Source organism: Saccopteryx bilineata, chromosome 1 (assembly GCF_036850765.1).
Source record: "Saccopteryx bilineata isolate mSacBil1 chromosome 1, mSacBil1_pri_phased_curated, whole genome shotgun sequence".
NCBI lineage: Eukaryota > Metazoa > Chordata > Mammalia > Chiroptera > Emballonuridae > Saccopteryx > Saccopteryx bilineata.
The window spans coordinates 6251649-6264564 of NC_089490.1; the positions used below are offsets into that span (position 1 = coordinate 6251649).

The window sequence follows — 12916 nt, forward strand, 5'->3', positions numbered from 1 at the left end:
CTCCTTGTAACACCCCTGACACAGGGGCCTCTTCTGTCCTGCTGAGGGGACAGAAGGCTGAGAGGGGCAGCTGGGGTCCTCATCCCAGTAGAATCAATGTGTATGTGGACAGGGTGGATGATGATGTAGACATTAGAGAGGTGCTACCAAATTAGAGCTATTTTTTTTTTAATTTTAATTAATTAATTTATTTTTTACAGAGACAGAGAGAGAGTCAGAGAGAGGGATAGACAGGGACAGACAGACAGGAACGGAGAGAGATGAGAAGCATCAATCATTAGTTTTTCGTTGCGCGTTGGGACACCTTAGTTGTTCATTGATTGCTTTCTCATATGTGCCTTGACCGCGGGCCTTCAGCAGACCAAGTAACCCCCTGCTGGAGCCAGCGACCTTGGGTTCAAGCTGGTTGGCTTTTTTTTTTTTTTTTTTTTTGCTCAAACCAGATGAGCCCGCGCTCAAGCTGGTGACCTCGGGGCCTCGAACCTGGGTCCTCTGCATCCCAGTCCGACGCTCTATCCACTGTGCCACTGCCTGGTCAGGCTAGAGATACTTTTTAAAAACTTGATGTGAAATCTGACATTTAGAGGATAATGAAGCTAATTTTATCTGACCTTTAACTTAGAAAAGATTTGAGAATTAATTTCCCCGTTGTGATAATATTACAGATAGGAAGAAATGTTCTTACTGTTGGGAGATGCATGCTGACGTGTGTAGCGACGAGGGTCATGATGCCGGCACGTGACCTTCGAGGGATTTGGCAAAAGTGATGCAAACATTATCTTTTGTTTTTCAAAATGTACTTTAAAGCTCTAGTCGACATACAACACTACGTAGGTTGCAGGTGTACAACATAGGGATTAGGCGTTTATACACCTTATGGGGTAGTGACCTCGGTAAGTCACTGCACTCAGTTATAAGGATGTCACTGGCTCTGTTCCCTGTGCTGTACTTTGCCTCCTGTGACTTACTTCACAGCTGGTCATTTGTACTTCTCAGTCCTCAATTCTGTCACTTTGTTTTTGCCTACTCACCGTCCCCCTCACCTGTGGCAGCCATCAGCTTTTTTCTCTGTATCTATGAGTCTGTTTCTGTTTCATTTCCTTTGTTTTTTGGATTCCACAGATAAGTGAAATCATACAGTGTTTGCTGTTCTGACTTATGTAACTAGCGTGATACTCTCGAAGTCCTTCTCTGCTGTCACAAAGAGCAAGAGTTCCTTCTTTTTCACGGCTGATTAATTCCGCCGTACACACATGACACACCTTTACTCATTTGTCCGTCCGTGAACAATTAATTTGCATTCATACATTGGCGACTGAGTAACGCTGCGGTGAACATAGGGAAGGATTTATCTTTTTAAATTAATGTTGCTTTGTTTAGATAAGTTCCTGGAAGTTATTTTTTATTTTTTTTATTTTTACAGAGACAGAGAGAGGGACAGACAGACAGGAACGAAGAGAGATGAGAAGCATCAATCATCAGTTTTTCGTTGCGACACCTTAGTTGTTCATTGATTGCTTTCTCATATGTGCCTTAACCGCGGGCCTTCAGCAGACCGAGTAACCCCTTGCTCGAGCCAGCGACCTTGGGTTCAAGCTGGTGAGCTTTTGCTCAAACCAGATGAGCCCGCGCTCAAGCTGGCGACCTCAGGGTCTCGAAACTGGGTCCTCTGCGTCCCAGTTCGACGCTCTGTCCACTGTGCCACCACCCAGTCAGGCAGTCCCTGGAAGTTTTGATTTTTGGAGGAATCTCCACACTTTCCCCCAGTTTACAACCCTCCCCCCTTCACAGAGCGTGATGTTCACTCCACATCCTGGGCAACGCTTGTGTTCTGTTGCCATTTAGAGAAAGGGCCACTCTGAGGTGTGCGGTGACACCTCATTGGGTTGTGATTGGCATTTCCCTGATGACTACTGGTGTTCAGTATCTATTCACATGTCTGTTGGCCAGCTCTATGTCCGTTTTGGGGGGAAAAAAATCTATTCAGGTCCTCTGTTCATTTTTGTAAATAGACTTTTAAAAATTAAATTTATTTGTGGGGTGTAGGAAAATGCCTGGGAATTAGACTGTGGTCCTGAGACAAGTGTGTGGTGGGGACTTCGGAACACCAGGTCCTGTGGGGGCAGAACCCGCCCCGGCAGCACTGATAAGATGGTTTCATAGAAGCAGCTGATCCCTGGAGCCTTTTCCTGCACACCTGAAAGCTATTAGTTAGTCATCCTTCTCTGCTCCTGAACCCATTCTAGACTAATCTCACCCAGGCTCTGCTAATGTGCTTGATGAGCAAAGACACGAATAAGTACGATGAGGCTGCAGAGAGCTGGGCTCTCAGTCCTGGAGGCCGGGAGTCCCCTGGACCCGTCTTTTCTCTACGTTGTGTCTTGTGTGTGTGTTTTCTTAAGTCCTGCAGCATCTTCCTCTCCTGCACCCCCCCTGCTGAGCTGGTCTCGGCAGCGGGGACATTGATTAATAAAGTGACATAGGTTTCAAGTGAGCAGTAGTTCTCTGTGTATCATCTGTAAGTTCACTGGCTGTCCACCACCCGGTCACATCATCCGTCACCACTTCCTGACCTCCTCTGCCCTTTACTCCCCCACGTCCCCCCTGCTCTGGTAACCACTGTGCTGTTGTCAGTTTCTATGAGTTTGTTCATTTCTTAAAGATTTTATTTATTGATTTTATAGAGAGAGGAGTGAGGAGTTGGGAGCGAGAAGTATCAACTCATAGTTGCTTCACTTTAGTTTTTCATTGATTGATTGCTTCTCCTATGTGCCTTGACCAGCCAAGCCCAGGGTTTCGAACCGGCGACCTCAGCATTCCCGGTTGATGCTCTATCCACTGTGCCACCACAGGTCAGGGTCTGAGTTTTTGTTTATTTGTTCATTTGTTGCTTTCAGTTTTATATCCCACATATGACTGAAATCATATGGTTCTCGAATTTTTCTGTCTGACTTATTTCGTTTAGCGTGATGTTCTCGAGATCCATCCATGTTGTCACAAATGGCAGGATTTCATCTTATGGCTGTGTGCTATTCCATTGTATACATGTACCACATCCTCTTCATGTAATGACCCATCGAAGAATAACTGTGTTGTTTGCATGTCTTGGCCACTGTGCATAATGCTGCAATGAACATAAGGGTGTATATATCTTTGCAAATAAATATTTTCAAATTTCTTGGGTAAATATCCAGTAGAGGGATTGCTGGGTCATAAGGTAGTTCTACTCTTTAATTTTTTTTTTTATAAATAAATTTTTGTTAATTTTAATGGGGTGACATCAATAAGTCAGGGTACATATATTCAAAGAAAACATGTCCAGGTTATCTTGTCATTCAATTATGTTGCATACCCATCACCCAAAGTCAGATTGTCCTCCGTCACCTTCTATCTAGTTTTCTTTGTGCCCCTCCCCCTCCCCCTTCCCCTCTCCCTCCTCCCCTCCCCCCCTCCCATAACCACCACACTCTTGTCCATGTCTCTTAGTCTGGTTTTTATGTCCCACCAATGTATGGAATCATGCAGTTCTTGGTTTTCTCTGATTTACTTATTTCACTCTGTATAATGTTATCAAGATCCCACCATTTTGTTGTAAATGATCCGATGTCATCATTTCTTATGGCTGAGTAGTATTTCATAGTGTATATGTGCCACATCTTCTTTATCCAGCCTTCCATATATATATATATATATATATATATATATATATATATATATATATATTTTTTTTTTTTTTTTTTTTTTACAGTGGTTAAAGCCTTTAAGCAAACTCCTGGCCAATACAACAAGAATCTATAAAAGAGTAGTGTCCTTAACATGTTCACCAAGTGTCAGGAGCCGATCCACTAATGCTGGCTAACTAGGTCACAGCAGAAGATCCACAACTGCTGGTTGACAAAGTCACAGCAAAAAGAAGATAGAGTCACCGCAGTAAGACCAACAGCTGCGGGTTGACAAAGTCACCGCAAAGGATAGGCACAACGATACTCCCCCCTTCAATCTTTTGAATTAATCTGGCCTTATATTCCCCCCTTTTCTGGGTGTGTGCTATTATTTATGGTACAGGGATAATAGTACCGTGCTTTCCCTGTAGATTTGTAGTAATTTCTTTGGAAATGAGACAGAAGGTGTAAGTTGCACAGAAAAGCCTGTAAGCCCCTTGAACTGGGCTCATAAACATAAGAGGCTGGCCATGATATCCCTCATAAAGGGTTAAGTTTGTAGGAGAATTTCTTCTTATTAATCATGTTAGAAAGAATATAGTTAGAACTCAGCTAGTATATGAATATAGTAAATAAATAAAGTTTAACTAGACATTAGAATCTTAGGTAAAGTGGAGTGGAGTGGCCTGTTGCGTGGCCTTGGATAGGAGTGCAGCTGGCTAGTAAAGAATGTCTTGTTAAAAGACTTGTTTTGTCACTGAAGACAGTTGCTGGGCTTTTCTCAGTAAAACATTCTCATGAGATTTTTGTATTTTCCTAGAATAGGAGAGTTATGTGGTGGGATTCATAGCAGCAGTAGCAACTAATGCCTTCTGATATTATGTTGCTACTAGCTATCTTGCAGGTGCACTCTATGTATCTCTAAGTAAAAATTACTCTTTATACTATGTCAGTTTCTTAATAGCAAGCCTTTTGTAGTCTTGTGAGAAAAGAATTAGGACACTACATGAACTCAAGGCTATTTGCCTGAGCAAGCAGTGGTCCTCTGCTAGTCCTTGATGATTTCGTCTGCTATCTCTTTCTGTGCCCTTGACTCACAACAAGAGTAAAATAGAGTTATTAATTAGTACTAATCTTTTAGAAGTTTGTACCAATATTATTATTACTATTGTATAACTGTACTTTGAATGACTTACCACCTGACTTGTAGCTTATAGATATGAATTAACTGTTATCTAGAAATATGTAACCATAGTGAAACTAAAACAATGATGTATTCAAAATACCATGTGACTGTAACTCAGTGTGTATGCATAAAAAGTAATGTTAGACCAGCCATTGAGAGAGATGCCTGGCAGTAAATGCTAACCAGAGAATAAAGAATTCGGCTCTCTCACTCGATTCTCGCCGACGCCGTCTCTTCCTGTGGGACCCCTGGATCCCCCCCGGGGCTGGACCCCGGCAACCAAGTCCAAGTTGGCACCAACACCATTCCAAATCCCTGCAAATGCAACCCAACCCCAGTTCAGTCCGTTTACTCTTTAATTTTCTGAGGAGCCTCATGGTGTCTTCCACAGTGGCTGTACCAGTCTACATTCCCACCAGCAGTGAGTGAGGGTTCCTTTTTCTCCACAGCCTCTCTAACACTGTTATGACCTGTCCTGTTGGTAATAGCGATTCTAACAGGTATAAGGTGGTATCTCATTGCAGTTTTGATTTGCACTTCCGGCCTAATAGCTAGTGAAGATGAGCATCTTTTCATATATCTGTTGGCCATTTGTCTGTCTCCTTGGGAGAAGTGTCTGTTCATGTCCTCTCCCCATTTTTAAAATTGGGGGTTTTTTCTTGTTGAATTATATGAGTTCTTTCATATTGTGGATGTTCACCTGTTGTCAGAGCTGTTGTTTGGAAGTATCTTCTAGTCTACTGCCTTTTTTTTTTTTTTTTTTGTATTTTTCTGAAGCTGGAAACGGGGATAGACAGTCAGACAGACTCCCGCATGCGCCCGACCGGGATCCACCCAGCACGCCCACCAGGGGCGAGGCTCTGCCCAGCAGGGGGCGATGCTCTGCCCTTCTGGGGCGTCGCTCTGCTGCTAGCGACCAGAGCCACTCTAGCGCCTGGGGCAGAGGCCAAGGAGCCATCCCCAGCACCCGGGCCATCTTTGCTCCAATGGAGCCTTGGCTGCGGGAGGGGAAGAGAGAGACAGAGAGGAAGGAGAGGGGGAGGGGTGGAGAAGCAAATGGGTGCTTCTCCTGTGTGCCCTGGCCGGGAATCGAACCCGGGTCCCCCGCATGCCAGGCCGACGCTCTACGGCTGAGCCAACCGGCCAGGGCCAGAAATATTTTTAATTTATTGTGTTGACGTGGTTACAAGTATCCCACGCATTATAAACCCGCTGCACACGGCATCGCGCCCCCGTGCCCCATGCGAAGTCTCTTTCCACCCCCACACCACCCTCTGCCCCTCCCCCTTTCCACCCCTCCCTCTCCTGGGCCTGTTGCTACCTTGTTTCCTGTATTTTATGTGTTCTATATACAGTGTGTCCGTAAATCATGGTGCACTTTTGACCGGTCACAGGAAAGCAACAAAAGACGATAAAATGTGAAATCTGCACCAAATAAAAGGAACCCCCCCCCAGTTTCTGTAGGATGATGTGGCAGCATGTACACATGCACAGATGATGACGTAACACCGTGTATACAGCGGAGCAGCCCACAGTCATGCCAGTTGAGATGTGGACGGAACAGAGGAAACTTCAGTGTGTTCTGTTGCTCGCTAAATTCAAATCCATGACCAAAGTGCAACATGAATATCGGCGCGTTTATAACGAAGCGTCACCACATAGGAATAACATTACTCGGTGGGATAAGCAGTTGAAGGAAACCGGCAGTTTGGTGGAGAAACTCCGTTCTGGTAGGCCATCAGTCAGTGACGAGTCTATACGGGATAGCTACCTAAGGAGCCCTAGAAAAATCTGTGTGTGAGCCCACATCGAACTGCACTGAATAGGTATGAAACTGGGAGAGTTTCTCTTTTATTTGGTGCAGATTTCACATTTCTGTCGTCTTTTGTTGCTTTCCTGTGACTGGTCAAAAGTGCACCATGACTTTATGGACACACGGTATATATAATCTATTTCCTTCACCATCTTTGATCCCATCCCTACCTCTCCCTTTCTTCTGACAGCATTCCATCTGTTCCTAGTTACCCTGCCTCTGTTTCTATTTTGTTCCTTAGTTTATTATGTTAATTAGATTCCACATATAAGTGAGATCATATGATATTTGTATTTCTCTGCCTGGCTTATTTCACTGAGCATAATAATTGCCAGGCCCACCCATGTTGTTGCAAAAGGTAATATTTCCTTCCTTTTCGTGGCCACGTAGTAGTCCACTGTGTAAATGTACCACAGCCTTTTTATCCAGTTATCCGCTGATGGACCCTTGGGCTGTTTATACAAACAAATGGAAGCATATACTGTGTTCCTGGATTGGAAGAAATTAACATTATTAAAATGTCTATATTATCCAAAGCAATCTATAGATTCAATGCAACTTCTATTAAAATAACAATAGCATACTTCACAGATCTGGAAAAAATATTCCAACAATTTATATAGAACCAAAAATGAACCTGAATAGCCTCAGAAATCTGGAAAATGAAGAATAAACTGAGAGGTATCACACTTCCGGATATCAAGTTATACTACAAGGCCATTGTAATCAAAACAGCCTTGTACTGGCATAAGAACAGACATCTAGATCAATGGAACATAACAGAGAACCTAGAAATAAACCCACGCCTTTATATTAAATTAATATTTGAGGCAGGAGGCAAGAGTATACAATGGAGTACAGACATTCTCTTTGATAAATGGTGGTGGGAAAATTGGACATGTATATGCAAAAAAAATAAAACTAGACCACCAACTTACACCAAACACAGAAATAAAACGGATAAATGTAAGTCAGAAAATCATAAATGACTAAAAGAAATTCCTATAGGCAGTAGAGTCTCAAACATCTCTTGTAGCAACATTCTTGCTGATATATCTCCTTAAGCAAATGAAATAAAGGAAAAAATAAACAAGTGGGTCTCACCCCCATGTTTATGGCAGCATTGTTCACAATAGTGAAAATCTGGAAACAGCCCAAGTGTCCGTCAGTGGACGAGTGGGTTAAAAGGCTGTGGTACATACACACAATGGCCATGAAAAAGAAGGAAACCTTACCTTTTGGGATGGCAGGGGTGGACCTGGAGATTGTGCTAAGTGAAATAAGCCAGGCAGAGGTAGACAAATACCATATGGTCTCACTTATATGTGGAATCGAATGAGCACAATACACTGAGGAACAGAATAGAAACAGAGTCCAGGACACAGGGAGCAGAGGGACAGCTGTCAGAGGGAAGGGGGGTGAGGGGACTGAGTCAAAGAAGGTAAAGAGATTAGCCAAATTATATATACATCACACATGTGTCCAAACAACCGGGTGGCAATAGCTGGAGGGGAAGGGAAGGTGGAGGCAGGAGGAGGGGGCACAGGGGGAAATGGGGGTGGGAAGGGGCGTGGCACGGGGCGTGGCAGGGCAGGACGCATGTGCAGACGGCGTGCTACTGAGTCGGACACTTGAAATGAAGTCAACACAATACATTTAAAAATAAATTCAAAAATACACAGGAAGGAGTGATGAGGAGGTTGGATGAGGGTAGAATAAGTAATTTGGAAAACAAGGTACAAAAAAAAACACAAAATCAGAGCAGCAAAATGAAAACAGTATCAATAAGAGTGAGAGTAGCCTGACCTGTGGTGGCGCAGTGGATAAAGCGTCGACCTGGAAACGCTGAGGTCGCCGGTTCGAAACCCTGGGCTTGCCTGGTCAAGGCACATATGGGAGTTGATGCTTCCAGCTCCTCCCCCCTGTCTCTCTCACTCTCTCTCCCCCCTCTCTCTCCTCTCTAAAATGAATAAATAAAATAAAATTTAAATTTAAAAAAAAAAAAGAGTGAGGGTAGTTAAGGGACCTGTGGGACGACAGGAAACGTGACAACGTCCATACAAGGTGCCAGAGGAGAAGAGACAGAGCAAGGGATCAGGAACCTGTTTGAAAAATTAATGACCCAGCCCTGGCCGGTTGGCTCAGTGGTAGAGCGTCGGCCTGGTGTGCGGAAGTCCCGGGTTCGATTCCCGGCCAGGGCACACAGGAGAGGCGCCCATCTGCTTCTCCACCCTTCCCCCTCTTCTTCCTCTCTGTCTCTCTTCCCCTTCCGCAGCTGAGGCTCCATTGGAGCAAAAGATGGCCCGGGCGCTGGGGATGGCTCCTTGGCCTCTGCCCCAGGCGCTAAAGTGGCTCTGGTCTTGCCAGAGCGAAGCTCCAGATGGGCAGAGCATTGCCCCTGGTGGGCGTGCTGGGTGGATCCTGGTCGGGCGCATGCGGGAGTCTGTCTGACTGCCTCCACGTTTCTAGCTTCAGAAAAATACAAGAAAAAGAAAAAAAAAAAGAAAAATTAATGACCCAAAGTGACCCTAACTTGATGAAGAAAAAAGATACACCAGTTCAGGAAGCACAGACAGTCCCAAACAAGATGGACCCCAAGAGGCCACATCAATACACATCATCATTACAATGGCAAAGGTTAAAGACAAAGAGAAACTCTTAAAAGCCAAAAAACCCCACAAAACCACAGATACCTACAAGATCCGTCCAGCCCACACTCAAGGGGAGGAATGCAGCTCCCCCTGCTGGAAGGGGGTTCTCTTCATGTGGAACTTGGAAATCTAAGGAACACATGCCCCTGCTCCCTCCCTTAGTCTGTCTCTCACAGGAGCGTGCACTCATGGCCCCTGCTCCCTCCCTTAGTCTGTCACTCACAGGAGCGTGCACTCATGGCCCCTGCTCCCTCCCTTAGTCTGTCACTCACAGGAGCGTGCACTCATGGCCCCTGCTCCCTCCCTTAGTCTGTCAATCACAGGAGCGTGCACTCATGGTCCCTGCTCCCTCCCTTAGTCTGTCACTCACAAGAGCGTGCACTCATGGTCCCTGCTCCCTCCCTTAGTCTGTCACTCACAGGAGCGTGCACTCATGGCCCCAGCTCCCTCCCTTAAGTGTGTCAATCACAGGAGCGTGCACTCATGGCCCCTGCTCCCTCCCTTAAGTGTGTCACTCACAGGAGCGTGCACTCATGGTCCCTGCTCCCTCCCTTAGTCTGTCTCTCACAGGAGCGTGCACTCATGGTCCCTGCTCCCTCCCTTAGTCTGTCACTCACAGGAGCGTGCACTCATGGTCCCTGCACCCTCCCTTAGTCTGTCACTCACAGGAGCGTGCACTCATGGCCCCTGCTCCCTCCCTTAGTCTGTCACTCACAGGAGCGTGCACTCATGGCCCCTGCTCCCTCCCTTAGTCTGTCACTCACAGGAGCGTGCACTCATGGTCCCTGCTCCCTCCCTTAGTCTGTCACTCACAGGAGCGTGCACTCATGGTCCCTGCACCCTCCCTTAGTCTGTCACTCACAGGAGCGTGCACTCATGGCCCCTGCTCCCTCCCTTAGTCTGTCACTCACAGGAGCGTGCACTCATGGTCCCTGCTCCCTCCCTTAGTCTGTCACTCACAGGAGCGTGCACTCATGGTCCCTGCTCCCTCCCTTAGTCTGTCACTCACAGGAGCGTGCACTCATGGCCCCTGCTCCCTCCCTTAGTCTGTCACTCACAGGAGCGTGCACTCATGGCCCCTGCTCCCTCCCTTAGTCTGTCACTCACAGGAGCGTGCACTCATGGCCCCTGCTCCCTCCCTTAGTCTGTCACTCACAGGAGCGTGCACTCATGGCCCCTGCTCCCTCCCTTAGTCTGTCACTCACAGGAGCGTGCACTCATGGCCCCTGCTCCCTCCCTTAGTCTGTCACTCACAGGAGCGTGCACTCATGGCCCCTGCTCCCTCCCTTAGTCTGTCACTCACAGGAGCGTGCACTCATGGCCCCTGCTCCCTCCCTTAGTCTGTCACTCACAGGAGCGTGCACTCATGGCCCCTGCTCCCTCCCTTAGTCTGTCAGTCACAGGAGCGTGCACTCATGGTCCCTGCTCCCTCCCTTAAGTGTGTCACTCACAGGAGCGTGCACTCATGGTCCCTTCTCCCTCCCTTAGTCTGTCACTCACAGGAGCGTGCACTCATGGCCCCTGCTCCCTCCCTTAAGTGTGTCACTCACAGGAGCGTGCACTCATGGCCCCAGCTCCCTCCCTTAAGTGTGTCACTCACAGGAGCGTGCACTCATGGTCCCTGCTCCCTCCCTTAGTCTGTCTCTCACAGGAGCGTGCACTCATGGCCCCAGCTCCCTCCCTTAAGTGTGTCACTCACAGGAGCGTGCACTCATGGTCCCTGCTCCCTCCCTTAGTCTGTCTCTCACAGGAGCGTGCACTCATGGTCCCTGCTCCCTCCCTTAGTCTGTCACTCACAGGAGCGTGCACTCATGGTCCCTGCACCCTCCCTTAGTCTGTCACTCACAGGAGCGTGCACTCATGGTCCCTGCTCCCTCCCTTAGTCTGTCTCTCACAGGAGCGTGCACTCATGGTCCCTGCTCCCTCCCTTAGTCTGTCAGTCACAGGAGCGTGCACTCATGGTCCCTGCTCCCTCCCTTAAGTGTGTCACTCACAGGAGCGTGCACTCATGGTCCCTTCTCCCTCCCTTAGTCTGTCACTCACAGGAGCGTGCACTCATGGCCCCTGCTCCCTCCCTTAGTCTGTCACTCACAGGAGCGTGCACTCATGGTCCCTGCTCCCTCCCTTAGTCTGTCACTCACAGGAGCGTGCACTCATGGTCCCTGCTCCCTCCCTTAGTCTGTCACTCACAGGAGCGTGCACTCATGGTCCCTGCTCCCTCCCTTAGTCTGTCACTCACAGGAGTGTGCACTCATGGTCCCTGCTTTGTATGTGGGCTCCACTGTAAAGCGGTTCTGTAGTTGTTCACTGATTGCTTTCTGTGTCTTGACGGAGGGGGGTAAAGGGGGAGCTCCAGCTGAGCCAGTGACCTCTTGCTCAAGCCAGCAACCTGTGGGCTCAAGCCAGTGACCATGGGGTCATGTTAAAGTCCCATGCGCAAGCTGGTGACCCCGAGATCAAGCCTGGGAACTTGGGGTTTTCAACCTGGGTCTTCAGTGTGCCAGGCCAATGCTCTGTCCACTGTGCCACCACTTGGTCAGCTGCAAAATCTGTTTCATGTCAAGGAACCAGCAGCTGTCACTGGAACAAAAACATCAGCTGGGGCAAATAATGGACGTAGAACAAGTCCGGGAGACAGAGCAGGGGAGGGAGGAGCCACAGCCAGTCAGTGTTGTGAGAACTCTCACATCCTCCTGGGGGTCTGAAGGGTCATGTGCACGTCCGGCTCAGGGCGTGTGATCAGAAAAGACCCGAGAAGGCATGAGGTCACCTCGGGCTGACCTCCTTTTCTATATACAGGAAGGAATGGGACAGGCAAGAGCTGTAAAGGGCACAGATGAGTGTCACAGGCATGTCACAATTCACACATAAACAGAATCCAGCTCCAAAAACTGAGAGATGCTGTTTGTTTTTCTGTGTTTCCAGACACTTAAGGGAGTATCTGTCAAATCACTAGCTGAGCACTACACTAACAGAACACAGGCTTCACTAACCACAGACAAAGAATACAGTTTCTACAAAAATAGTTTAGAAGTCACGAAACACCCAATTACCACCCACAATGAACAAGAAAACCAAAGACTAGGGAAGGAGGAAAAATCTGGTTTTTAGAGTTATCACATAATAATGTTTTAAATATGTAGCTACTTCAGGTCAAAAGACACACAGAGACTAAAAGAAAAGGGATGGAAGTTACAGAATAGTCATAGGGCCTGACCAGGCGGTGGCACAGTGGATAGAGCATCGGATTGGGATGCGGAAAACCCAGGTTCAAGACCCCGAGATCACCAGCTTGAGTGCGGACTCATCTGGTTTGAGGAAAAAAAAAAAAAAAAATCTCACTAGCCCTGGCCAGTTGGCTCAGTGGTAGAGCGTCAGCCTGGTGTGTGGGGGACCCGGGTTCGATTCCCGGCCAGGGCACATAGGAGAAGCGCCCATTTGCTTCTCCACCCCCCCCCCTCCTTTCTCTCTGTCTCTCTCCTCCCCTCCCGGGTGGAGAGGGAGGCTCCCCAGCCAAGGCTCCATTGGAGCAAAGATGGCCCGGGTGCTGGGGAGGCTCCTTGGCCTCTGCCCCAGGCGCTAGAGTGGCTCTGGTCACGGCAGA

General features: G+C 47.6%; 1 non-coding gene across 1 annotated transcript; it reads left to right on the top strand.

The window, feature by feature from the left end:
- The first annotated feature begins 8786 nt into the window (after nucleotides 1-8786).
- TRNAT-GGU (transfer RNA threonine (anticodon GGU)) lies at nucleotides 8787-8862 on the top strand. Its single transcript has one exon. It is a non-coding gene; the product is annotated as a tRNA-Thr (tRNA).
- Nucleotides 8863-12916: the final 4054 nt, after the last annotated feature.